The sequence below is a fragment of the Scyliorhinus torazame genome, chromosome 22 (genome assembly GCF_047496885.1).
Source record: "Scyliorhinus torazame isolate Kashiwa2021f chromosome 22, sScyTor2.1, whole genome shotgun sequence".
In the NCBI taxonomy this organism is placed as follows: Eukaryota; Metazoa; Chordata; class Chondrichthyes; order Carcharhiniformes; family Scyliorhinidae; genus Scyliorhinus; species Scyliorhinus torazame.
The window spans coordinates 48,705,774-48,730,289 of NC_092728.1; positions in this window are offsets into that span (position 1 = coordinate 48,705,774).

The window sequence follows — 24,516 nt, forward strand, 5'->3', positions numbered from 1 at the left end:
AATGGTGATAAATGCACTGCCCGGTGTGTAACCGCCACACCTTTGTGTCACTGAGCTCTCCAGTGTAATAGACCGATTCTGCCTAATCTATTGTCTAATTGAGATTATACAGTGTTTATGACGTGAGCTTCACGCTAACTGAATTCTGTACTCGATATCTGAGCTGTAAACTGTGTTACTAGACTCCATACGGTTAAGTTGCATTTTCTGCATTTTTCTACACAGTGAGCGGTAAATTAAATAAAGACTTGCATTTATATAGTGCTTATTCCAGGCACAGGATATCGCAAAGCACATTACAGCCAATGAAGTTCTTTCTTAAGTGTAGTCAATGTTGTGATGTAGGAAATGCAGCGACCAATTTACCCACAGCAAACTCCTACAAATGCAATTCAATAACGATGAGGTAATTTGTTCCGATGATGTTGATTGAGGGATAAGTTATAGATGGCCACCAGCTTCCACATTAAATCCATAGAGTGCTGATGGATAGCGCCTGCTCCACCTCCCAATTGGCTCCCTCACTCCTGGGTTCTCCCGGAGGACTTTGGCCAGCTTCTCTCACACCTCTCGACGAACGGGCTGCTTTCCGGGGCAGCTGCTGGTACTGCTCCTCACTGATAATAATGTGCAGTACTCACCAAGCCAGGCAGTGGCTTCCGCAGTGGCTCGATGGAGCTCTCTGAGCCCTGCGCTGAGTTTTGTCAGGGGGAAGCCTTCAATGATGGGAGTCATTGATTGGGGCCCACCACACCTGCAGTCCGCGCTCCCTGCAGGGCCCCACTTGTGCTGATTGGCTGCACAAGGGCCTTGGTCAGTGCGGAAACGGTTGAGGAGTGCCCGACATTGCCATGGGCGAGCTGTGGGATCTGTGATGAGGACGCGGGTTTTATTCCTGCTGCCAGGGGGACTCTGCTGTTATTCCTTGGCATGGTGGTCTTAGCCATACAGGCTGGCATGATGGGAGGCGGGCAGCAGGTCAATCGGTAAAGTGTTCTAGTGTCGCGGCAGGCTTGGGTTGATGTAGACCTTCTCCGGAAGCTTTCTTGTTGCAATCCCCCACCTTATGCAGGAGGGCGGGATGTTGCTCATGATTGGGAGTCAGGGGGGTTGAGTTGATTGGAAGGTACCAGAGATGATACTCATTGTTGTGTTGAGTTTCGTATGTCCAAGACTGGTGTGGGATGACTTGTGCTTAGTACTCTCCAGTCGAGTAGACAATGGCAAGAGTTGAGGGACAGGACTCTCCGTTTCTGAGGCCAATGCAGAATTTGTGGACTTTCACGACAGAAAAACCTGAACTGATTCCGCTACTGATAAGGGGCTAGCAGCAGTGCCACGTGGAACACAATCGATACTAATGGGAAACGGTGCCGGATTCGACGTTTTCGCGATTCACACTCAGGAGGCTGGCAAGCTGCAGCCGCAGATACACACTTCACTCCCCACACACACACCATCCCAGCCAACAAGATGGCAGCGAGGAGGGCAGCCCCGAGGTTTCGAGATGCCGAGCTGGAGAGCTTCTTGGATGTGGTGGAGAAGCGGAGGATGACTCTGTACCTTGGCCTGCGAAGGAGGCTGCCAGCTGCCGCCGTTCACCGTGCCTGGGCGCAGGTGGCAGAGGCCGTGAGCGTCGTGGGCAACATCATTCCGCCGGGCCGGCAGTGCCCGGACAAAAGTGCACCACCTCGTCAGGGTGGCCAGGGTGAGTAGGCAGTTGTTCAGCTTTCAACATTTCCTCACTCTGGCTCTATCTGCTGGAGAAGATGCTCTCAGACCTTGCAGCGCACAGAGAGCAGAAAGATTGGTCAGTAGTTCAATAAGGACACGGGGAGTCCATTTTAATTTTCAAATGATATATATACACTTCGCGGTAGACTTCTACCGCGTTCCTGCTGGTTGGTGCCATACTGGCCGACCTCATATACACTGGGTAATTGAGATACCCCGCCCCATGCAAGGAGCATGGGGAAGACAAGCATTCCTACCCCATAGGTTCTGTTCGTGATATTACATTCCCCCCCCCGCAAGTCCGAAGACCCCCTCGACAGATGAGACAGAGGAGGAGCAGGTGGAGGACGTTGGGATCTCTTTGGCTCCGCTAAGTCCTCATGGAGCTGATGCGCCAGATCAGTCGGTGTATACTGCGCCAGTGAACGCTCAGCAATGGAGCCGGAGGATGCAGGACAGGCGTCTTTCGAGGCAGTTCATGAGGGAGCAGCTTCTGTGAGCCAATGTGATCCAAGTGTCGTTTCATTAGTTGCCCCGAATCCCGAACTTGGTAAGGGACCGGTCCCATTAGACGGACGACAATCCCAGAGAGCCAGTGAGCTCCATCGTTGAAGTTACAAACAAACACCACGTCGTCAGGTGCGAAGCAGCAAAGAGGTCGATGTCGAACTGGGCAACATCCTTACAAATCTTAGTTACGACACACCTTTGCGCCAATGTCAGGCGGAATCGAACTTAGTCGTGTACAAAGTCTACGACCCATTAACATCGCAGCGGGGCTACCCCAGTTACGGAATGTGGCATGTACGGGAATTAAAAACCTGCCAGTCTTGTGTCCATTGAGCCGGATGTCTGATTCTTGAGCCCCCGTTTAACTGTCTGCATGGGCTTCCCTGCCAAACCATTCGATGTCGGATGTGGCAGTGCGCATGGGGCGAATCCTGTTGCTCCTGACAAAAGCGGCAAACTCTTCACTTGTGAAAGATGCCCCGTTATCAGTCATGAATACCACTGAGATTCCCTGAGTGGAAAAAGAGATGCACAATCACTCGATGGTCGCCCAGGAAGTGATCGATGCCGTCCTGAGAACCTCCAGCCACTTTGAGTGGGCGTCCACCACAATGAGAATCATGGAACCCAAGAAGGGGCGAGCGAAATCGGTCCAAGGGTACCCCGGCCACTCCCAAGGATGTAGGGGTGCCGTCGCAGGGAGCTACTGGTACTCCTAACAGATGGAGTACTGCTGGGCTAACGGTCGATATCTGTGTCCAAACCCGGACCACCAGACGTAGCTTCTCAGCAGCATCTTCATTTTGGACACTCTGGACTGTCTGCCTGTTTAGCACAACAGCCTGCCCATTCGTTGGGACAACAACCCTGGTATCCTATGGGACGGTGCCAACCCCACCGGCCTGTTCTTTTAAAAAAAAATTTAGAGTACCCAATTCATTTTTTCCAATTAAGGGGCAATTTAGTGTTCAATCCACCTACCCTGCACATCTTTGGGTTGTGGGGCAAAACCCATGCAAACACGGCGAGAATGTGCAAACTCCACAGGGACAGTGACCCAGAGCCGGGATGGAACCTGGGACCTCGGCGCCGTGAGGCAGCAGTGCTAACCCACTGCACCACCGTGCTGCCCCCCACTGGCCTGTTCTGATAATTTTGAGGAGAAAGCCTTCAACTCTCCTGGTCGCTGTCAATACTGCCCACTGTACAGCTCCAGATGCCGCACCTTGGCAAATGCAGGGTCAGTTTGCGTCCAGTCGCGAATACAGAGGCATTGACGGGCAAGGAGTCCATGAAATTCAGGACAGCAATCACTTCGCCCTCCATAGGAGGGTTTGTGGATTCGGCCTGCAGGGGAAGATGGCTCAACGCATCAACATGCGCAATCTGGGTCCCTGGACAGTGCTCGAAAAAGTATTCGTAAGCAGCCAGTAACAGAGCCCAGCGATGAATCGTTGCAGACGCTATTGGCGGGTTGGCCTTGTTATCATGGAAGAGGCAATCACAATTGCTTCTGATCGGTGACGATAATAAAATGGCGGCCATAGACACATTTCTGAAATCACTTTACACCGAATATGACCGCCAGACCTTTTTCGATCTGCTGCAGTCAGAATTCAGGAAGCCAAAGCGATCAGACGGTCACGGCAGTTGCCCATCTGATGGGATAGAACTTCCCCAATGCCATACGGTGAAGCATCGCACGTGACGTATGGTGGTTTTGAGGAGTCAAAATGTGTCAAATGGCTGAAGACAACCGCTGCTTCACCTTGTAAAACGCCATATCATGGGCCTTGCCCCAAGCCAAGGCTGGCTATTTATCGAAAGCAAGCGGAGGGGGGCAAGGATGGTAGCCAAATTCGGAATAAATCTTCCATAATAATTCACTAATCCAAGGAAAGAGCGAAATTCCATGGCGTCTCACAGAACAGTGGCCATTTTGATAGCCAAACCTTCTCGGAGGAAGGCCATCTTGGTACACCCGATTCCCTAAATATACCACTTATTTTGCATGAAACACGCATTTCACGTGGCACAGGCAGACTCCATATTTGGAAAACCCCTTCAACACCACCTCAAGGTTCTTTAAATGTTCTTGTTCTGTGGCCCCTGTAACTAACATGTCACCCAAGTAAACCGCAACGTGTGAAAATCTGCACAGGATGTTCTCCATGACGAGCATGAAGACTGCGCACGCTAAGGAGACTCTGGGCGGAAGCCGGGTGAACTCACAGAGCCCCCTTGTGCATATCAATCGTGACCAACTTCCGTGAGAATTCATTGAGCTCCATCTAATAATAATAATAATTTTTATTGTCACAAGTCGGCTTACATTAACACTGCACTGAAATTACTGTGAAAAGCTCCTATTCGCCACATTCCGGGTACACAGAGGGAGAATTCAGAATGTCCAAATTATCTAATTACCTATCTGTAGATAAGCATTGCTCAAGTCCAATTTCGTGAATGTACAGACACTGGCCAATGTAATGTATAAATCCTCGATGTGAGGTAAATGTCAAAACTTGAAGCTGTGTTCACTGTCCATTTATAGTCTCCGCAGAGGTGGACTGTCTTATCTGGCTTCATGATGGAGACCACCAGCGCCGCCCAATCAGTGAAGTGCACAGGCCGAATAGTGTCCAAACTTTCCAAACGCCGAAGTTCGGTCTGAACCTTCTCCACTATGGGGTAGGGAACCGGGCAGGCGCGAAAACAACAGGGCTGGGCTTCCGGCTGCAGCTGCATTTTAGACACAGCCCCTTTAATGGTGGCAAAATCAGGCTATGTAACCTCTTGGAACTTGCTCAGTGCTGCACACACCCTGCCAAACCCCACTTGGAGGATATGCTGCAATCCAACTGCAGCCAGTGTCGCCAATCATGGCCCAACAGGCTGGGGCCATCTCCTTGCACAACAATGAGGGGAACGCGCATCGACTGGCACCCATAAACCACTGGAATGAGGGTAGGCACCACGATATTCAGTCCTTTCCCGATACAAGTGGCCAAACAAGTCGGCATGTCAGCCAAAGACAAAGTACGTACTGCTTGTTTGACAAGACCAAAGGTGCTCTGCGCCACCACAGAAACGGCCGCTCCCTTATCCAACTCTATTTGGAGCATATGACCAGTCACTTGTATCAGAACACAAATAGACGCCACACGGGGCAATGCCAGACAGTCCAGCTGCATCTTAGCCTCACCCTCTGCCTTTTCTGGGTACCTAGATGTAGGGCCCGGCCCTGGGGCTGGTGCCTACCTCGACCGGGACACCTAGAGTACTGGCCTTCCTGATACGCCTGGGCCAGCGTCCACATGTACGACACAGGCCTGAATCGCCTTCAGCTGGATCCGTGGGCGCGCACACCTCGACAGCCGGCTCCTCGCCCAGAGGCCAGAGTCACAGTGGTGTCTGGGCAGTGGGAAAGCCACATGAGGGATGCTGCTCCAAAACGTCCAGCTCCATCCCTTGTATCTCTTGGATGCCGTGTTCAGCGCTTTCTTGGAACAGGGAGATCTGAAAAGTTAGGGCTACCTCACCCAAAAACTTTTTCTGAGTTTCTATATTATTGATACCGCAGACCAAGTGATCGCAGAGCATATTGAACGAAACAGTTCCATACTCACAAAACGTGGCTATCTTCCGTAACTGAGACACAAACTCGGTGACAGACTCACCAATGGACCTCCCCGCCATATTAAACCATTATCTTTGAACGATTATTGACAGGGTTGGGTTAAAGTGTTGCTCCACAAGTGTCATAAGCTGGTCAAATGTTTGCGTATCTGGCATTGCCGGGTACGTGAGACTCTGGATCACCCCGAACGTATGCGGTCCACAGGTAGTCAACAAAATGACCGTCTGGCGCTCGTTCTCGTGATGTTGTTGGCCCTGAAGAGATAATGCATTCATTCAGCATATTGGTTCCAGTCTTCAACACTGGTGTCAAATGCATCTAACCAACCAAACAGAGGCATGGCGGATCAAAGAAATCCCAACCTGGGTCCAGAGAATCGGGAAGCTGGCTCAGCTGAGTAGGTCACAGCGTCAACAGAAAACCAGTTTACTCTTCATCACCAATTTAATAGGGGAGTCCACACCGAGTGAAATTAAGAACAAAGTTTTATTTACAAACGATATATATACACTTCCCAGTAGACCTATACACGGTTCTTGCTGGTCAGTGTCTTACTGGCCGACCTTATATATACTGGGTAATTGAGATACCCCACCCCTAACAGGGGAGCCCGTACTCCGCAAGGAGCACGGAGAAGGAAGTATTCCCACCCCATTGGTCCCGTGTGCGATATTACAGGTAGCTTGAAGATAAGTTTGGGTTTTTGCCTGGTTTGGGGAGGCCCGTGTCTTTGGACAGGGTTTAGGCAATCCTTTGCAGTTAGCCCTTGTGAGGAATGGAGCCAATGGGCATGTGGGCCAAGGTTTTTGAGGAACTCGGGAAGAATGTTGTCATAGCTGGCGGCAGTGCTGGACTTGATAAATCGTGGAGGCTGGTGAACCAAATGTTCCCGGTGATGCCTCATTATGTATGTGCTCCGATTTAACTGCCATCTACTTTTTAGCCCATTTGGTTAAATTAGTTAATAAGGGAGGAGGGTACTTTTCTGAAATGTAAGAATATGAGAACAGAGGAATGAGAAAAGGCCACTCGCCCCATAAATTCAAATCCAACAAAAGATGATGTATGATCTATTATGGTCTCTCTGCTATTAATCTCCTTAGCAAAATATCTGCAGTGGGCCTACCAGCTCAGAGCAGAAATGAAGAAATTCTTCCAAGAATATCCATTGAACCCAATGTCCTCCATCATTGCTCCTTAGAGAGCTACTTTCACAAAATGACGTTCCCAAAGTCCCCGCTGACTCTGTCACATTTGGTCCCAGTGCCCATTCAAAGCTTCCCTTATTTGCATCAAACCATATCACCTGAAGAAAAAAACAAAGACGTAAGAACATAAGAAATAGGATTAGAGGCAGGATATTCAGCTATTCAAGCTCATTCCGCCATTCAATGAGAACATGGCTAATCTTCCACTACAGCACCGTTTTCCTGTACTATCCCCGATCGATGGATTTATACATGCGGGATATATCCCTTGATGTTTTTAATATGCAGAAATCTATCGATCTCAGTCTTGAACTTACTCATTAACTGAGCCCCCCCAGCCCTCTGGGGTAAAGAATTCCAAAGATTCACCACCCTCTGAGGGACAAAATTCCTCCTCATCTCAGTCCTAAATGGTTTGTCCTTTATTCGGAGACTGTGTCTCCAGGTTCTAGACCTCCTCACCCCAGCCAGGGGGAATATCCTTCCTGCCCTGTAAGCATTTTGCATGTTTAAGTGAGACCACCTCTCATTCTTCTAAACTCCATGCTCGCCTTGACCCTGTCCCTTCCCGTTATCCCAGCCACCTGTCTAATTGCACTCTGTTAACTGCACCCCCTTGTCACCCCCCCCCCCCCCACCCCCGCCACACACCCCTCCCCCTCTCCACCCCATGAGATCTTCAGCTACCAAGCTCTCTCACTTTGGTCCAACAAGATTCCATTCACCCCTCTGATTGTGACTGTTCCTTTCAGCACCCTGGGTTCACCCCTCAGGGTGTCATATTTGGCATTACCAACCCAGCCAATATTTGCAAAGCAAGATCTCATAAACAGTAGCGTGTTAATGACCAGTTTATCTGTTTTAGTCACATTAGTTTAGGGTTACATTTGGCTAGCTTACCTGGGCTACCATCCTTCTTTGAAATAGCGTGTTGGAACTTTTTAATTCACCTGATAGGACAAATGGGGCCAGTGCAGCACTTCCTCCCTACTGTAGTTGATATTGTGTTATGTATTGGATTATGTCCAACACATGGACTGCGGTGGTTCAAGAAGGCAACTCACCACCACTTTCCCAAGGACAATTAAGAGATGGGCAGTAAATAGTCTCCCAGCAATACCTGCATCCTATAAAAAATTAGAGATTAGAGAGACCTGCAGCAAAACCAAACTTGTTTTAATGGGAGACTTTGATTTTCATCTAAATTGGGAGCACAAGTCAAATAGTCAATGGGGTGGATTTCCCACTGCCGGTAGCAGAGTCCCTGATGCAGTGGAGAATAGTGCATCGGACAAAACACGGGATTGGCACCCGAAATGCTGATGCATCAGTCCCCTGCCGGCGGCAGCAGCGAGCTATAACCCCGTGCCAGCGGGAGGATGCAAATGAACCCTTTTGCATCTGATTAATTGGTTCAAGCCCCATTCTCCATGATTCACCGTCCCACTCTCATAAATTATAGAATTATCATAGAATTTACAGTGCAGAAGGAGGCCATTCGGCCCATCGAGTCTGCACCGGCTCTTGGAAAGAGCACCCTACCCAAGGTCAACACCTCCACCTTATCCCCATAACCCAGTAACCCCACCCAACACTAAGGGCAATTTTGGACACTAAGGGCAATTGATCATGGCCAATCCACCTAACCTGCACATCTTTGGACTGTGGGAGGAAACCGGAGCACCCGGAGGAAACCCACGCACACACTGGGAGGATGTGCAGACTCCACACAGACAGTGACCCAAGCAGGAATCGAACCTGGGACCCTGGAGCTGTGAAGCGATTGTGCTATCCACAACGCTACCGTGTCCATGTGTTGGACATAATCCAATACATAACGATAAGTGTGGCCCTGACACTGGGAACCTCGCGGTAGTCACTGAAGTAAATATTTAACATTGGTGCCTTCAAAGTCCATCAGAGGGCCCCCCATAATGCAAATCCTGCCCACCCACCCCCTTCCCGACACCCATATCAGTGACCCCCCTCCTATATCAGGGACCACCTCATATCAGAGACCGCCATATCACAGACCCTCACTATCATAGACCCCCATATCAGAGACGCCCACCATATCAGAGACCAACCCATCAGTCGGCCCTGCCTGGAAGCTGAAGTGCAGTCCAGACAGAAAAACTGAAAAATCACTGCTTTTTCATTTAACTGTTCCTTACACCTGCTGCCTCAGACAGAAGTCTAGAAAGTCGCAGCTGTTACTTCATAGAAAACAAAAACACACCATAAGACTTTAAACCCCCTCAGTTCCTTGATCTGGAGACTTTGATTCACTTCCAACGAGAAAAAGCTTTTAATAGGCTGTAATTGACAGGGTAATAGCTTTCAGCCTGTGTCTGAATTGTTTATTTTCATCATTTCAATCTGAATGCACCTTAAGAACCCTGTTGTAAAGCCAACCACAATTTTGATAAACATCTAGAAGATAAGTGCTTTCACTTCCTCTTTTTCACAGCAGAAAGCAATTAACTGCTTTTTAATAATAATCTTTATTTATTGTCACAGGCTTACACATTGCAATGACGTTATTGTGAAAATCCCCTAGTCGCCACACTCCTGTCGCCACGGCACCTGCTCGGGTACACAGAAGGAGAATTCAGTATGTCCAATTCACCAAACAGCGTGTCTTTCGGGACTTGTTGGGGGAAACCGGAGCACCCGGAGGAAACCCACCCAGATACGGGGAGAACGTGCTGAATCCGCACAGACAGTGACCTAAGCCAGAATCGAACCTGGGACCCTGGTGCTGTGAAGCAACAGTGCTAACCACTGTGCTACCGTGCCACCCGATTTTATGTGGTGATGACCTGTCAATCATAGCTAGATGCGACTGATGGGTGGTCTGATGGGGGTGTAATGGGGGTCTCTGGGGTGTCTGATGGGGTGGGGTCTCATTGGGAGATCTGTTGGGGGGTCTCTGATAGAGGGGTCTGATGGGGTGGGGTCTGATGGGGAGATCTGATGGAGGTTTCGGATGGGGGTTTCTGATGGAGGAATCTGGTGAGGTCTGATGGGAGGGTCTAATGGGATTCTCTGATGGGGGTCTCTGATAGGGGTGTCTTTGATAGGGGAGTCTCTGATGGATGGATCTGATGGGGATGTCTGATATGGGGGTCTGATATGGGGGTTCAGATGGGGGTCTCTGATGGGGGTGTGTGTCTGGTGGGGCGTTGTTGATGTGGGGTTGGGCCACCCTCATGTGTGCATGCTTTTGTGGGGGGAGGATGCCCCTACTTGCCAGTGTGGGGGGTGGGCAACCTTTGTGCTGTGGGGGGGGGGGGGGGGGGGGCAGCCGTTGGACCTACGTATCAGGCGTCCGCTCAAAAATGATGGCCCAGTAGTGTGATTCAGAATGGAATCCCGCAAACTCCCTGCCATGCATAAATGTGCATGGCAAGGGAGAGTGAATCGCTCCTTGGCACCACTCCCAGCACTATCTGGAAACTAGAGCACCCGGAGGAAACCCATGCACACACGGGGAGAACGTGCAAATTGCACACAGGTGACATCAAATGAAAGCTGTTGAATGCAAATGATGTCAAATGATATGCAAAATTTTTAGTCGGGGGTAGACCCCAATGGGCCAAGAGCTTTACGCATTGCATAAAACAGCTATGGTTGACGATAAAGATTGGGTAACATAAAACTGCAAAAATGTGAAGAATAGTACAGATCCAGGGAACTGGGAGAGATGTGAGGTCCAGGATATAAAAAGCTGTAAATGGGTAACGTGAAATGAAATGTGAGAGGGACATCAAGACTGATACAAAGTAGGTTTGGAAATTGTAGATTCTTCAGCCAAAACCTTCCCAAGTTCTCTCAATTCAGGAATTAACCCTTCTAATTGGAAAATTGTATATGTAACTGTATTTAAGAGAGGTGGAAAAGATAAACCAGGAAGATGTTAAACCTCTTATTCTAGCACCTGTTGTAGGGAAGCTGCTGGAATCAATAATTCCGGATAACTTTCAATTTTCTGCAGAGTGTTGGCTGAGGTGAGAATATTGGCTGGATTTCACACTGTCACACCGGCTGGGCCAGAAAAAGCTGGCAATGCGAGGAAAGGACGCCCTAATCTCCGATAAGAAACAAAGAACTCCTGCCGACGTACACGGAGAGCCCCCCCCCACCACACGCAAGTGAGGTGACCCCCACAGCACACACAAGGGGTACACCCACCACACAAACAAGGGGTGCACCCATCACACGCACAAGAGGTGTCCCCCACCAGATGAGCAAGGGGTTCAGCACCCCCACCTTACGCACAAGGAGTGACCCCCCAACCCATGAACAAGGGGTGCGCCCCCATCACACACACAACGGTATACATGTAGCATTGAATAAGGTTCCACAAAAAAGTCTGCAGCTAAATGTGAAGCTCCTGGAATTGAAGGCAAATTATTGATGCGGTTAGACTGATTAGGCAGTAGAAGAGAGAGTAGGAATAATGGATGTATTTGAATCAGAAGGAAATGATGAATAGTGTCCTACAAGGATTTGTGCTGAATATTTATGATAGTCATTCCTCACTTAATGCCCTTAGTCGCGTTCCTTAAAAGTGTAAAAGTATGATTTTAAATGAATCAGATTTTCCTGTAAGAGTTAACGTATAAACTGGTGTTAAGTTCCACAAAGAGTTTCTCTCCTGATCCAAAGCGAGTCTCTCTTTGATCCCATTCAAATCACTCCCTGGTCCCCAGTAATTATTTTCCCTCTGATCGCCAGTGAGCCTCTGCATGATCCCCAGTGAGTCTCTCCATGATCCCCAGTGAGCCTCTCCATGATCCCCAGTGAGTCTCTCCATGATCCCCAGTGAGTCTCTCCATGATCCTCAGTGAGTCTCTCCATGATCCCCAGTGAGTCTCTCCATGATCCCCAGTGAATCTCTGCGTGATCCCCAGTGAATCTCTGCATGATCCCCAGTGAGCCTCTACATGATCCCCAGTGAGCCTCTCCATGATCCCCAGTGAGCCTCTGCATGATCCCCAGTGAGTCTCTCCATGATCCCCAGTGAGCCTCTCCATGATCCCCAGTGAGTCTCTCCATGATCCCCAATGAGTCTCTCCATGATCCCCAGTGAGCATCTGCATGATCCCCAGTGAGTCTCTCCATGATCCCCAGTGAGTCTCTCCATGATCCCCAGCGAGCCTCTCCATGATCCCCAGTGAGTCTCTCCATGATCCCCAGTGAGCATCTGCATGATCCCCAGTGAGCCTCTCCATGATCCCCAGTGAACCTCTACATGATCCCCAGCGAGTATCTCCATGATCCCCAGTGAGTCTCTCCATGATCCCCAGTGAGCCTCTGCATGATCCCCAGTGAGCCTCTACATGATGCCCAGTGAGCCTCTCCATGATCCCCAGTGAGCCTCTCCATGATCCTCAGTGAGTCTCTCCATGATCCCCAGTGAGTCTCTCCGTGATCCCCAGCGAGTCTCTCCGTGATCCCCAGCGAGTCTCTCCATGATCCCCAGTGAGTCTCTCCGTGATCCCCAGTGAGTCTCTCCATGATCCCCAGTGAGTCTCTCTGTGATCCCCAGTGAGTCTCTCCGTGATCCCCAGTGAGCCTCTCCGTGATCCCCAGTGAGCCTCTCCATGATCCCCAGTGAGCCTCTCCATGATCCCCAGTGAGCCTCTGCATGATCCCCAGTGAGCCTCTCCATTTTCCCCAGTGAGTCTCTCCGTGATCCCCAGTGAGTCTCTCCGTGATCCCCAGTGAGCCTCTCCGTGGTCCCCAGTGAGTCTCTCCATGATCCCCAGTGAGTCTCTCCATGATCCCCAGTGAGTCTCTCCATGATCCCCAGCGAGCCTCTCCATGATCCCCAGTTAGTCTCTCCGTGATCCCCAGTGAGCATCTGCATGATCCCCAGTGAGCCTCTCCATGATCCCCAGTGAGCCTCTACATGATCCCCAGCGAGTATCTCCATGATCCCCAGTGAGTCTCTCCATGATCCCCAGTGAGCCTCTGCATGATCCCCAGTGAGCCTCTACATGATGCCCAGTGAGCCTCTCCATGATCCCCAGTGAGCCTCTCCATGATCCTCAGTGAGTCTCTCCATGATCCCCAGTGAGTCTCTCCGTGATCCCCAGCGAGTCTCTCCGTGATCCCCAGCGAGTCTCTCCATGATCCCCAGTGAGTCTCTCCGTGATCCCCAGTGAGTCTCTCCATGATCCCCAGTGAGTCTCTCTGTGATCCCCAGTGAGTCTCTCCGTGATCCCCAGTGAGCCTCTCCGTGATCCCCAGTGAGCCTCTCCATGATCCCCAGTGAGCCTCTCCATGATCCCCAGTGAGCCTCTGCATGATCCCCAGTGAGCCTCTCCATTTTCCCCAGTGAGTCTCTCCGTGATCCCCAGTGAGTCTCTCCGTGATCCCCAGTGAGTCTCTCCGTGATCCCCAGTGAGCCTCTCCGTGGTCCCCAGTGAGTCTCTCCATGATCCCCAGTGAGCCTCTCCATTTTCCCGAGTGATTCTCTCCGTGATCCCCAGTGAGTCTCTCCGTGATCCCCAGTGAGTCTCTCCGTGATCCCCAGCGAGTCTCTCCATGATCCCCAGTGAGTCTCTCCGTGATCCCCAGTGAGTCTCTCCGTGATCCCCAGTGAGTCTCTCCGTGATCCCCAGTGAGTCTCTCCATAATCCCCAGTGAGTCTCTCCATGATCCTCAGTGAGTCTCTCCGTGATCCCCAGTGAGTCTCTCCGTGATCCCCAGTGAGTCTCTCCGTGATCCCCAGTGAGTCACTCCGTGATCCCCAGCGAGTCTCCCCGTGATCCCCAGTGAGCCTCTCCATGATCCCCAGTGAGTCTCTCCGTGATCCCCAGTGAGTCTCTCCGTGATCCCCAGTGAGCCTCTCCATGATCCCCAGTGAGTCTCTCCGTGATCCCCAGTGAGCCTCTCCGTGATCCCGAGTGAGCCTCTCCGTGATCCCCAGTGAGCCTCTCCATGATCCCCAGTGAGCCTCTGCATGATCCCCAGTGAGCCTCTCCATTTTCCCCAGTGAGTCTCTCCGTGATCCCCAGTGAGTCTCCCCGTGATCCCCAGTGAGCCTCTCCGTGGTCCCCAGTGAGCCTCTCCATGATCCCCAGTGAGTCTCTCCATGATCCCCAGTGAGTCTCTCCGTGATCCCCAGTGAGTCTCTCCGTGATCCCCAGCGAGTCTCTCCATGATCCCCAGTGAGTCTCTCCGTGATCCCCAGTGAATCTCTGCATGATCCCCAGTGAGCCTCTACATGATCCCCAGTGAGCCTCTCCATGATCCCCAGTGAGTCTCTCCATGATCCCCAGTGAGCCTCTCCATGATCCACAGTGAGTCTCTCCATGATCCCCAATGAGTCTCTCCATGATCCCCAGTGAGCATCTGCATGATCCCCAGTGAGTCTCTCCATGATCCCCAGTGAGTCTCTCCATGATCCCCAGCGAGCCTCTCCATGATCCCCAGTGAGTCTCTCCATGATCCCCAGTGAGCATCTGCATGATCCCCAGTGAGCCTCTCCATAATCCCCACTGAGCCTCTACATGATCCCCAGCGAGTATCTCCATGATCCTCAGTGAGTCTCTCCGTGATCCCCAGTGAGTCTCTCCGTGATCCCCAGTGAGTCTCTCCGTGATCCCCAGTGAGTCACTCCGTGATCCCCAGCGAGTCTCCCCGTGATCCCCAGTGAGCCTCTCCATGATCCCCAGTGAGTCTCTCCGTGATCCCCAGTGAGTCTCTCCGTGATCCCCAGTGAGCCTCTCCATGATCCCCAGTGAGTCTCTCCGTGATCCCCAGTGAGCCTCTCCGTGATCCCCAGTGAGCCTCTCCATGATCCCCAGTGAGCCTCTCCATGATCCCCAGTGAGCCTCTGCATGATCCCCAGTGAGCCTCTCCATTTTCCCCAGTGAGTCTCTCCGTGATCCCCAGTGAGTCTCCCCGTGATCCCCAGTGAGCCTCTCCGTGGTCCCCAGTGAGCCTCTCCATGATCCCCAGTGAGTCTCTCCATGATCCCCAGTGAGTCTCTCCGTGATCCCCAGTGAGTCTCTCCGTGATCCCCAGCGAGTCTCTCCATGATCCCCAGTGAGTCTCTCCGTGATCCCCAGTGAATCTCTGCATGACCCCCAGTGAGCCTCTACATGATCCCCAGTGAGCCTCTCCATGATCCCCAGTGAGTCTCTCCATGATCCCCAGTGAGCCTCTCCATGATCCACAGTGAGTCTCTCCATGATCCCCAATGAGTCTCTCCATGATCCCCAGTGAGCATCTGCATGATCCCCTGTGAGTCTCTCCATGATCCCCAGTGAGTCTCTCCATGATCCCCAGCGAGCCTCTCCATGATCCCCAGTGAGTCTCTCCATGATCCCCAGTGAGCATCTGCATGATCCCCAGTGAGCCTCTCCATGATCCCCACTGAGCCTCTACATGATCCCCAGCGAGTATCTCCATGATCCCCAGTGAGTCTCTCCATGATCCCCAGTGAGCCTCTGCATGATCCCCAGTGAGCCTCTACATGATGCCCAGTGAGCCTCTCCATGATCCCCAGTGAGCCTCTCCCTGATCCTCAGTGAGTCTCTCCATGATCCCCAGTGAGTCTCTCCGTGATCCCCAGCGAGTCTCTCCGTGATCCCCAGCGAGTCTCTCCATGATCCCCAGTGAGTCTCTCCGTGATCCCCAGTGAGTCTCTCCATGATCCCCAGTGAGCCTCTCCATGATCCCCAGTGAGCCTCTCCATGATCCCCAGTGAGCCTCTGCATGATCCCCAGTGAGCCTCTCCATTTTCCCCAGTGAGTCTCTCCGTGATCCCCAGTGAGTCTCTCCGTGATCCCCAGTGAGCCTCTCCGTGGTCCCCAGTGAGTCTCTCAATGATCCCCAGTGAGCCTCTCCATTTTCCCCAGTGAGTCTCTCCGTGATCCCCAGTGAGTCTCTCCGTGATCCCCAGTGAGTCTCTCCGTGATCCCCAGCGAGTCTCTCCATGATCCCCAGTGAGTCTCTCCGTGATCCCCAGTGAGTCTCTCCGTGATCCCCAGTGAGTCTCTCCGTGATCCCCAGTGAGTCTCTCCATAATCCCCAGTGAGTCTCTCCATGATCCTCAGTGAGTCTCTCCGTGATCCCCAGTGAGTCTCTCCGTGATCCCCAGTGAGTCTCTCCGTGATCCCCAGTGAGTCTCTCCGTGATCCCCAGCGAGTCTCCCCGTGATCCCCAGTGAGTCTCTCCGTGATCCCCAGTGAGTCTCTCCGTGATCCCCAGTGAGTCTCTCCATGATCCCCAGTGAGTCTCTCTGTGATCCTCAGTGAGTCTCTCCGTGATCCCCAGTGAGTCTCTCCGTGATCCCCAGTGAGCCTCTCCATGATCCCCAGTGAGTCTCTCCATGATCCCCAGTGAGTCTCTCCATGATCCCCAATGAGTCTCTCCGTGATCCCCAGTGAGTCTCTCCGTGATCCCCAGCGAGTCTCTCCATGATCCCCAGTGAGTCTCTCCGTGATCCCCAGTGAGTCTCTCCGTGATCCCCAGCGAGTCTCTCCGTGATCCCCAGTGAGTCTCTCCGTGATCCCCAGTGAGTCTCTCCGTGATCCCCAGTGAGTCTCTCCGTGATCCCCAGTGAGTCTCTCCATGATCCCCAGTGAGTCTCTCTGTGATCCTCAGTGAGTCTCTCCGTGATCCCCAGCGAGTCTATCCGTGATCCCCAGTGAGTCTCTCCGTGATCCCCAGTGAGCCTCTCCGTGATCCCCAGTGAGCCTCTCAATGATCCCCAGTGAGCCTCTCAATGATCCCCAGTGAGTCTCTCCGTGATCCCCAGTGAGCCTCTCCATGATCCCCAGTGAGTCTCTCCGTGATCCCCAGTGAGCCTCTCCGTGATCCCCAATGAGTCGCTCCATGATCCCCAGTGAGCATCTGCATGATCCCCAGTGAGTCTCTCCATGATCCCCAGTGAGTCTCTCCATGATCCCCAGCGAGCCTCTCCATGATCCCCAGTGAGTCTCTCCATGATCCCCAGTGAGCATCTGCATGATCCCCAGTGAGCCTCTCCATGATCCCCAGTGAGCCTCTACATGATCCCCAGCGAGTATCTCCATGATCCCCAGTGAGCCTCTCCATGATCCCCAGTGAGCCTCTGCATGATCCCCAGTGAGCCTCTACATGATGCCCAGTGAGCCTCTCCATGATCCCCAGTGAGCCTCTCCATGATCCTCAGTGAGTCTCTCCATGATCCCCAGTGAGTCTCTCCGTGATCCCCAGCGAGTCTCTCCGTGATCCCCAGCGAGTCTCTCCATGATCCGCAGTGAGTCTCTCCATGATCCCCAGTGAGTCTCTCCATGATCCCCAGTGAGTCTCTCTGTGATCCCCAGTGAGTCTCTCCGTGATCCCCAGTGAGCCTCTCCGTGATGCCCAGTGAGCCTCTCCATGATCCCCAGTGAGCCTCTCCATGATCCCCAGTGAGCCTCTGCATGATCCCCAGTGAGCCTCTCCATTTTCCCCAGTGAGTCTCTCCGTGATCCCCAGTGAGTCTCTCCGTGATCCCCAGTGAGCCTCTCCGTGGTCCCCAGTGAGTCTCTCCATGATCCCCAGTGAGCCTCTCCATTTTCCCCAGTGAGTCTCTCCGTGATCCCCAGTGAGTCTCTAGGTGATCCCCAGTGAGTCTCTCCATGATCCCCAGTGAGTCTCTCCGTGATCCCCAGTGAGTCTCTCCGTGATCCCCAGTGAGTCTCTCCGTGATCCCCAGCGAGTCTCTCCATGATCCCCAGTGAGTCTCTCCGTGATCCCCAGTGAGTCTCTCCGTGATCCCCAGTGAGTCTCTCCGTGATCCCCAGTGAGTCTCTCCATGATCCCCTGTGAGTCTCTCCATGATCCTCAGTGAGTCTCTCCGTGATCCCCAGTGAGTCTCTCCATGATCCCCAGTGAGTCTCTCCGTGATCCCCAGTGAGTCTCTCCGTGATCCCCAGCGAGTCTCCCCGTGATCCCCAGTGAGTCTCTCCGTGATCCCCAGTGAGTCTCTCCGTGATGCCCAGTGAGTCTCTCCATGATCCCCAGTGAGTCTCTCTGTGATCCTCAGTGAGTCTCTCCGTGATCCCCAGTGAGTCTCTCCGTGATCCCCAGTGAGCCTCTCCATGATCCCCAGTGAGTCTCTCCATGATCCCCAGTGAGTCTCTCCATGATCCCCAATGAGTCTCTCCATGATCCCCAGTGAGTCTCTCCGTGATCCCCAGCGAGTCTCTCCATGATCCCCAGAGAGTCTCTCCGTGATCCCCAGCGAGTCTCTCCATGATCCCCAGCGAGTCTCTCCGTGATCCCCAGTGAGTCTCTCCGTGATCCCCAGTGAGCCTCTCCGTGATCCCCAGTGAGTCTCTCCGTGATCCCCAGTGAGACTCTCCATGATCCCCAGTGAGTCTCTCCGTGATCCCCAGCGAGTCTCTCCGTGATCCCCAGTGAGTCTCTCCATGATCCCCAGTGAGTCTCTCCGTGATCCCCAGTGAGTCTCTCCGTGATCCCCAGTGAGTCTCTCAATGATCCCCAGTGAGCCTCTCAATGATCCCCAGCGAGTCTCTCCGTGATCCCCAGTGAGTCTCTCCGTGATCCCCAGTGAGTCTCTCCGTGATCCCCAGTGAGTCTCTCCGTGATCCCCAGTGAGTCTCTCCGTGATCCCCAGTGAGTCTCTCCGTGATCCCCAGTGAGCCTCTCAATGATCCCCAGTGAGACTCTCCATGATCCCCAGTGACTCTCTCCGTGATCCCCAGTGAGTCTCTCCGTGATCCACAGTGAGTCTCTCCGTGATCCCCAGTGAGTCTCTCCGTGATCCCCAGTGAGTCTCTCCATGATCCCCAGTGAGTCTCTCCATGATCCCCAGTGAGACTCTCCATGATCCCCAGTGAGTCTCTCCGTGATCCCCAGTGAGTCTCTCCGTGATCCCCAGTGAGTCTCTCCGTGATCCCCAGTGAGTCTCTCCATGATCCCCAGTGAGTCTCTCCGTGATCCCCAGTGAGTCTCTCCATGATCCCCAGCGAGTCTCTCCGTGATCCCCAGTGAGTCTCTCCGTGATCCCCAGTGAGCCTCTCCGTGATCCCCAGTGAGTCTCTCCGTGATCCCCAGTGAGACTCTCCATGATCCCCAGTGAGTCTCTCCGTGATCCCCAGCGAGTCTCTCCGTGATCCCCAGTGAGTCTCTCCATGATCCCCAGTGAGTCTCTCCGTGATCCCCAGTGAGTCTCTCCGTGATCCCCAGTGAGCCTCTCCATGATCCCCAGTGAGTCTCTCCGTGATCCCCAGTGAGACTCTCCGTGATCCCCAGCGAGTCTCTCCGTGATCCCCAGCGAGTCTCTCCGTGATCCCCAGTGAGTCTCTCCGTGATCCCCAGCGAGTCTCTCCGTGATCCCCAGTGAGTCTCTCCGTGATCCCCAGTGAGCATCTGCATGATCCCCAGTGAGCCTCTCCATGATCCCCAGTGAGCCTCTACATGATCCCCAGCGAGTATCTCCATGATCCCCAGTGAGTCTCTCCATGATCCCCAGTGAGCCTCTGCATGATCCCCAGTGAGCCTCTACATGATGCCCAGTGAGCCTCTCCATGATCCCCAGTGAGCCTCTCCATGATCCTCAGTGAGTCTCTCCATGATCCCCAGTGAGTCTCTCCGTGATCCCCAGCGAGTCTCTCCGTGATCCCCAGCGAGTCTCTCCATGATCCCCAGTGAGTCTCTCCGTGATCCCCAGTGAGTCTCTCCATGATCCCCAGTGAGTCTCTCTGTGATCCCCAGTGAGTCTCTCCGTGATCCCCAGTGAGCCTCTCCGTGATCCCCAGTGAGCCTCTCCATGATCCCCAGTGAGCCTCTCCATGATCCCCAGTGAGCCTCTGCATGATCCCCAGTGAGCCTCTCCATTTTCCCCAGTGAGTCTCTCCGTGATCCCCAGTGAGTCTCTCCGTGATCCCCAGTGAGTCTCTCCGTGATCCCCAGTGAGCCTCTCCGTGGTCCCCAGTGAGTCTCTCCATGATCCCCAGTGAGCCTCTCCATTTTCCCGAGTGATTCTCTCCGTGATCCCCAGTGAGTCTCTCCGTGATCCCCAGTGAGTCTCTCCGTGATCCCCAGCGAGTCTCTCCATGATCCCCAGTGAGTCTCTCCGTGATCCCCAGTGAGTCTCTCCGTGATCCCCAGTGAGTCTCTCCGTGATCCCCAGTGAGTCTCTCCATAATCCCCAGTGAGTCTCTCCATGATCCTCAGTGAGTCTCTCCGTGATCCCCAGTGAGTCTCTCCGTGATCCCCAGTGAGTCTCTCCGTGATCCCCAGTGAGTCACTCCGTGATCCCCAGCGAGTCTCCCCGTGATCCCCAGTGAGCCTCTCCATGATCCCCAGTGAGTCTCTCCGTGATCCCCAGTGAGTCTCTCCGTGATCCCCAGTGAGCCTCTCCATGATCCCCAGTGAGTCTCTCCGTGATCCCCAGTGAGCCTCTCCGTGATCCCCAGTGAGCCTCTCCATGATCCCCAGTGAGCCTCTCCATGATCCCCAGTGAGCCTCTGCATGATCCCCAGTGAGCCTCTCCATTTTCCCCAGTGAGTCTCTCCGTGATCCCCAGTGAGTCTCCCCGTGATCCCCAGTGAGCCTCTCCGTGGTCCCCAGTGAGCCTCTCCATGATCCCCAGTGAGTCTCTCCATGATCCCCAGTGAGTCTCTCCGTGATCCCCAGTGAGTCTCTCCGTGATCCCCAGCGAGTCTCTCCATGATCCCCAGTGAGTCTCTCCGTGATCCCCAGTGAATCTCTGCATGATCCCCAGTGAGCCTCTACATGATCCCCAGTGAGCCTCTCCATGATCCCCAGTGAGTCTCTCCATGATCCCCAGTGAGCCTCTCCATGATCCACAGTGAGTCTCTCCATGATCCCCAATGAGTCTCTCCATGATCCCCAGTGAGCATCTGCATGATCCCCAGTGAGTCTCTCCATGATCCCCAGTGAGTCTCTCCATGATCCCCAGCGAGCCTCTCCATGATCCCCAGTGAGTCTCTCCATGATCCCCAGTGAGCATTTGCATGATCCCCAGTGAGCCTCTCCGTGATCCCCAGTGAGTCTCTCCGTGATCCCCAGTGAGACTCTCCGTGATCCCCAGCGAGTCTCTCCGTGATCCCCAGCGAGTCTCTCCGTGATCCCCAGTGAGTCTCTCCGTGATCCCCAGCGAGTCTCTCCGTGATCCCCAGTGAGTCTCTCCGTGATCCCCAGTGAGCCTCTCCATGATCCCCAGTGAGCCTCTACATGATCCCCAGCGAGTATCTCCATGATCCCCAGTGAGTCTCTCCATGATCCCCAGTGAGCCTCTGCATGATCCCCAGTGAGCCTCTACATGATGCCCAGTGAGCCTCTCCATGATCCCCAGTGAGCCTCTCCATGATCCTCAGTGAGTCTCTCCATGATCCCCAGTGAGTCTCTCCGTGATCCCCAGCGAGTCTCTCCGTGATCCCCAGCGAGTCTCTCCATGATCCCCAGTGAGTCTCTCCGTGATCCCCAGTGAGTCTCTCCATGATCCCCAGTGAGTCTCTCTGTGATCCCCAGTGAGTCTCTCCGTGATCCCCAGTGAGCCTCTCCGTGATCCCCAGTGAGCCTCTCCATGATCCCCAGTGAGCCTCTCCATGATCCCCAGTGAGCCTCTGCATGATCCCCAGTGAGCCTCTCCATTTTCCCCAGTGAGTCTCTCCGTGATCCCCAGTGAGTCTCTCCGTGATCCCCAGTGAGTCTCTCCGTGATCCCCAGTGAGCCTCTCCGTGGTCCCCAGTGAGTCTCTCCATGATCCCCAGTGAGCCTCTCCATTTTCCCGAGTGATTCTCTCCGTGATCCCCAGTGAGTCTCTCCGTGATCCCCAGTGAGTCTCTCCGTGATCCCCAGCGAGTCTCTCCATGATCCCCAGTGAGTCTCTCCGTGATCCCCAGTGAGTCTCTCCGTGATCCCCAGTGAGTCTCTCCGTGATCCCCAGTGAGTCTCTCCATAATCCCCAGTGAGTCTCTCCATGATCCTCAGTGAGTCTCTCCGTGATCCCCAGTGAGTCTCTCCGTGATCCCCAGTGAGTCTCTCCGTGATCCCCAGTGAGTCACTCCGTGATCCCCAGCGAGTCTCCCCGTGATCCCCAGTGAGCCTCTCCATGATCCCCAGTGAGTCTCTCCGTGATCCCCAGTGAGTCTCTCCGTGATCCCCAGTGAGCCTCTCCATGATCCCCAGTGAGTCTCTCCGTGATCCCCAGTGAGCCTCTCCGTGATCCCCAGTGAGCCTCTCCATGATCCCCAGTGAGCCTCTCCATGATCCCCAGTGAGCCTCTGCATGATCCCCAGTGAGCCTCTCCATTTTCCCCAGTGAGTCTCTCCGTGATCCCCAGTGAGTCTCCCCGTGATCCCCAGTGAGCCTCTCCGTGGTCCCCAGTGAGCCTCTCCATGATCCCCAGTGAGTCTCTCCATGATCCCCAGTGAGTCTCTCCGTGATCCCCAGTGAGTCTCTCCGTGATCCCCAGCGAGTCTCTCCATGATCCCCAGTGAGTCTCTCCGTGATCCCCAGTGAATCTCTGCATGATCCCCAGTGAGCCTCTACATGATCCCCAGTGAGCCTCTCCATGATCCCCATTGAGTCTCTCCATGATCCCCAGTGAGCCTCTCCATGATCCACAGTGAGTCTCTCCATGATCCCCAATGAGTCTCTCCATGATCCCCAGTGAGCATCTGCATGATCCCCAGTGAGTCTCTCCATGATCCCCAGTGAGTCTCTCCATGATCCCCAGCGAGCCTCTCCATGATCCCCAGTGAGTCTCTCCATGATCCCCAGTGAGCATCTGCATGATCCCCAGTGAGCCTCTCCATGATCCCCACTGAGCCTCTACATGATCCCCAGCGAGTATCTCCATGATCCCCAGTGAGTCTCTCCATGATCCCCAGTGAGCCTCTGCATGATCCCCAGTGAGCCTCTACATGATGCCCAGTGAGCCTCTCCATGATCCCCAGTGAGCCTCTCCCTGATCCTCAGTGAGTCTCTCCATGATCCCCAGTGAGTCTCTCCGTGATCCCCAGCGAGTCTCTCCGTGATCCCCAGCGAGTCTCTCCATGATCCCCAGTGAGTCTCTCCGTGATCCCCAGTGAGTCTCTCCATGATCCCCAGTGAGCCTCTCCATGATCCCCAGTGAGCCTCTCCATGATCCCCAGTGAGCCTCTGCATGATCCCCAGTGAGCCTCTCCATTTTCCCCAGTGAGTCTCTCCGTGATCCCCAGTGAGTCTCTCCGTGATCCCCAGTGAGCCTCTCCGTGGTCCCCAGTGAGTCTCTCAATGATCCCCAGTGAGCCTCTCCATTTTCCCCAGTGAGTCTCTCCGTGATTCCCAGTGAGTCTCTCCGTGATCCCCAGTGAGTCTCTCCGTGATCCCCAGCGAGTCTCTCCATGATCCCCAGTGAGTCTCTCCGTGATCCCCAGTGAGTCTCTCCGTGATCCCCAGTGAGTCTCTCCGTGATCCCCAGTGAGTCTCTCCATAATCCCCAGTGAGTCTCTCCATGATCCTCAGTGAGTCTCTCCGTGATCCCCAGTGAGTCTCTCCGTGATCCCCAGTGAGTCTCTCCGTGATCCCCAGTGAGTCTCTCCGTGATCCCCAGCGAGTCTCCCCGTGATCCCCAGTGAGTCTCTCCGTGATCCCCAGTGAGTCTCTCCGTGATCCCCAGTGAGTCTCTCCATGATCCCCAGTGAGTCTCTCTGTGATCCTCAGTGAGTCTCTCCGTGATCCCCAGTGAGTCTCTCCGTGATCCCCAGTGAGCCTCTCCATGATCCCCAGTGAGTCTCTCCATGATCCCCAGTGAGTCTCTCCATGATCCCCAATGAGTCTCTCCGTGATCCCCAGTGAGTCTCTCCGTGATCCCCAGCGAGTCTCTCCATGATCCCCAGTGAGTCTCTCCGTGATCCCCAGTGAGTCTCTCCGTGATCCCCAGCGAGTCTCTCCGTGATCCCCAGTGAGTCTCTCCGTGATCCCCAGTGAGTCTCTCCGTGATCCCCAGTGAGTCTCTCCGTGATCCCCAGTGAGTCTCTCCATGATCCCCAGTGAGTCTCTCTGTGATCCTCAGTGAGTCTCTCCGTGATCCCCAGCGAGTCTATCCGTGATCCCCAGTGAGTCTCTCCGTGATCCCCAGTGAGCCTCTCCGTGATCCCCAGTGAGCCTCTCCATGATCCCCAGTGAGTCTCTCCGTGATCCCCAGTGAGTCTCTCCGTGATCCCCAGTGAGCCTCTCCATGATCCCCAGTGAGTCTCTCCGTGATCCCCAGTGAGCCTCTCCGTGATCCCCAGTGAGCCTCTCCATGATCCCCAGTGAGCCTCTCCATGATCCCCAGTGAGCCTCTGCATGATCCCCAGTGAGCCTCTCCATTTTCCCCAGTGAGTCTCTCCGTGATCCCCAGTGAGTCTCCCCGTGATCCCCAGTGAGCCTCTCCGTGGTCCCCAGTGAGCCTCTCCA